The sequence below is a fragment of the Somniosus microcephalus genome, unplaced genomic scaffold (genome assembly GCF_052327205.1).
Source record: "Somniosus microcephalus isolate GS21.2 unplaced genomic scaffold, FLI_Smic_1.0 unresolved_chr2, whole genome shotgun sequence".
In the NCBI taxonomy this organism is placed as follows: Eukaryota; Metazoa; Chordata; class Chondrichthyes; order Squaliformes; family Somniosidae; genus Somniosus; species Somniosus microcephalus.
In genome coordinates this window covers 7,324,914-7,328,898 of record NW_028225180.1, presented here as the reverse complement: position 1 = coordinate 7,328,898, position 3,985 = coordinate 7,324,914, and positions in this window count along the sequence as shown.

Here is a 3,985-nt window from a genome sequence, read left to right as displayed (position 1 = left end):
TGGGGGTTAAAGGGGATTGAGTCAATTGGGGTTAAAGGGGATTGAGTCACATTGGGGGTTAAAGGGGATTGAGTCAATTGGGGTTAAAGGGGATTGAATCAATTGGGGTTAAAGGGGATTGAGTAAATTGGGGTTAAAGGGGATTGAGTCAATTGTGGTTAAAGGGGATTGAGTCAATTGGGGTTAAAGGGGATTGAGTAAATTGGGGTTAAAGGGGATTGAGTCAATTGGGGTTAAAGGGGATTGAGTCAATTGGGGTTAAAGGGGATTGAGTCAATTGCGGTTAAAGGGGATTGAGTCAATTGGGGTTAAAGGGGATTGAGTCAATTGTGGTTAAAGGGGATTGAGTCAATTGGGGTTAAAGGGGATTGAGTCAATTGGGGTGTTAAAGGGGATTTGGCTGTAACCTTCCTCAGCCCTACAACCCTCCCTATCTCTGTAACCTCCTCCAGTCCTACGATCCTCCCTATCTCTGTAACCTCCAGGTCTACAATCCTCCCTATCTCTGTAACCTCCTCCAGCCCTACAACTGTCCCTCTCTCTGTAACCTCCTCCAGCCCCTACAACCCTCCCTATCTCTGTAACTTCATCCAACCCCTGCAACCCTCCCTATCTCTGTAACCTGCTCCAGCCTTGCACCCTCCCTATCTCTGTAACCTCCGCCAGCCCTACAACCCTCCCTATGTCTAACCTCCTCCAGCCCCTACAACACTCCCTTTCTCTGTAACCTCCTCCAGCCCCTGCAATCCTCCCTATCTCTGTAACCTGCTCCAGCCTTGCACCCTCCCTAGCTCTGTAACCACCTCCAGCCCCTACAACCCTCCCTATCTCTGTAACCTCCTCCAGCCTCTACAACCCTCCGCTATCTCTGTAACCTGCTCCAGCCCCTACAACCCTCCCTATCACTGTAACCTCCTCCAGCCCCACAACCCTCCCTATCTCTGTAACCTCCTCCAGTCCTACAACCCTCCCTATCTCTGTAACCTCCAGCTCTACAATCCTCCCTATCTCTGTAACCTCCTCCAGCCCTACATCTGTCCCCATCTCTGTAACCTCCTCCAGACCCTACAACCATCCCTATCTCTGTAGCTTCATCCAACCCCGACAACCCTCCCTATCTCTGTAACCTCCTCCAGTCCATATAACCCTCCCTATCTCTGTAACATGCTCCAGCCTTGCATCCTCCCTAGCTCTGTAACCGCCTCCAGCCCCTACAACCCTCCCTATCTCTGTAACCTCCTCCAGTCCCTACAACCCTCCGCTATCTCTGTAACCTGCTCCAGCCCCTACAACCCTTCGCTATCTCTGTAACCTCCTCCAGCCCCTACAACCCTCCCTATCTCTGTAACCTCCCCCAGCCCCTACAACCCTCCGCTATCTCTGTAACCTGCTCCAGCCCCTACAACCCTCCGCTATCTCTGTAACCTCCAGCCCCTACAACCATCCCTATCTCTGTAACTTCCCCCAGCCCCTACAACCCTCCGCTATCACTGTAACCTGCTCCAGCCGCTACATCCCTCCCTATCTCTTTAACCTCCTCCAGACCCTGCAACCCTCCGCTATCTCTGTAACCTGCTCCAGCTCTACAACCCTCTGAGATCTCTGCACTCCTCCAATTCTGGCTTCTTGCGCATCCCTAATATCACACTTGGAGTTACTGTGCACAGTTCTGCTCTCCATATCACACTGGGAGTTAATGTGCACAGTTCTGGTCTCCATATCACACTGGGAGTTATTGTGCAGAGTTCTGGTCTCCATATCACACTTGGAGTTACTGTGCACAGTTCTGGTCTCCATATCACACTTGGAGTTACTGTGCAGAGTTCTGGTCTCCATATCACACTTGGAGTTACTGTGCACAGTTCTGGTCTCCATATCACACTTGGAGTGACTGTGCAGAGTTCTGGTCTCCATATCACACTTGGAGTTACTGTGCACAGTTCTGGTCTCCATATCACACTTGGACTACTGTGCACAGTTCTGGTCTCCATATCACACTTGGAGTACTGTGCACAGTTTCTGGTCTCCGTATCACACTTGGAGTTACTGTGCACAGTTCTGGTCTCCATGTCACACTTGGAGTTACTGTGCACAGTTCTGGTCTCCATATCACACTGGGAGTTACTGTGCACAGTTCTGGTCTCCATATCACACTGGGAGTTACTGTGCACAGTTCTGGTCTCCATATCACACTTGGAGTTACTGTGCACAGTTCTGGTCTCCATATCACACTGGGAGTACTGTGCACAGTTCTGGTCTCCATGTCACACTTGGATTACTGTGCACAGTTTCTGGTCTCCGTATCACACTTGGAGTTACTGTGCACAGTTCTGGTCTCCATATCACACTTGGAGTTACTGTGCACAGTTCTGGTCTCCATATCACACTTGGAGTTACTGTGCACAGTTCTGGTCTCCATATCACACTTGGAGTTACTGTGCACAGTTCTGGTCTCCATGTCACACTTGGAGTTACTGTGCACAGTTCTGGTCTCCATGTCACACTTGGAGTTACTGTGCACAGTTCTGGTCTCCATATCACACTTGGAGTTAGTGTGCACAGTTCTGGTCTCCATGTCACACTTGGAGTTACTGTGCACAGTTCTGGTCTCCATATCACACTTGGAGTTAGTGTGCACAGTTCTGGTCTCCATATCACACTTGGAGTTACTGTGCACAGTTCTGGTCTCCATATCACACTTGGAGTTAGTGTGCACAGTTCTGGTCTCCATATCACACTTGGAGTTACTGTGCACAGTTCTGGTCTCCATATCACACTTGGAGTTACTGTGCACAGTTCTGGTCTCCATATCACACTTGGATTACTGTGCACAGTTCTGGTCTCCATATCACACTTGGAGTTACTGTGCACAGTTCTGGTCTCCATATCACACTTGGATTACTGTGCACAGTTCTGGTCTCCATATCACACTTTGAGTTACTGTGCACAGTTCTGGTCTCCATATCACACTTGGATTACTGTGCACAGTTCTGGTCTCCATATCACACTGGGAGTTACTGTGCACAGTTCTGGTCTCCATATCACACTTGGAGTTACTGTGCACAGTTCTGGTCTCCATATCACACTTGGAGTTAGTGTGCACAGTTCTGGTCTCTATGTCACACTGGGAGTTACTGTGCACAGTTCTGGTCTCTATATTATAAAGAGGCTATACAGCCACTGGAGAAGATGTAAAACATTTTTACTAGAATGGTACCAGATCTGAGAGGTTGTAACTATCAGGAAAGATTTAACAGGCTGAGGCTCTTTTCTCCAGAAAGGGAAGACTGGGGAGGTGACCTGATAGAGGTCTTTAACATTATGAAAGGGTTCGATAGGGTAGATGTAGAGAAACATGTTTCCACTTGCGGGTAAGGCCAGAACTCGGGCCATCAATAGGAGACAATCACCAATAAATCCAACAGGGAATTCCAGAGAAACTTGGAGAGTGGTGAGAATGTGGAACTTGCTACCACAGGGAGTAGTTGAGGTGAATAACATCGAGGTATTTAAGAGGTTAAACACATGAGGGTGAAAGGAATCAAAGGATATGTTGTTGGGGTGAGATGAAGAGGGGTGGGAGGAGGCTCGTGTGGAGCAGACACACCAGCATAGACCAGTTGGGCCAATTGGCCTGTTTCTGTTCTGTAAATACTTTGTCATATCACAGTCACAACTCAAGCAGGATCAAATTTAATCTTTCTATCAACTGGCTGCTTTGCATGGCCTGAGTAACGAGCAGGGTGGTAAATAGAGCCCAAAGGAATAAGGATGGCAATCAATTCATTCCAACAGTTCAAAGTTGAGAATGGAGTGGGATGGGCTTTAGGACCCTGAGGGACATTCCTTCCTGTCCTGTCTTTCTCAATCCTTCCTTGTGTTTGGCCATCTGCAGACACACAGACTGTGCTGGAAGTGGCTGGACTTCCATCCGACCTCGCAGAGTAAGTCCAACTTTAAACATTGCGATCAATCTGCTCCAGAC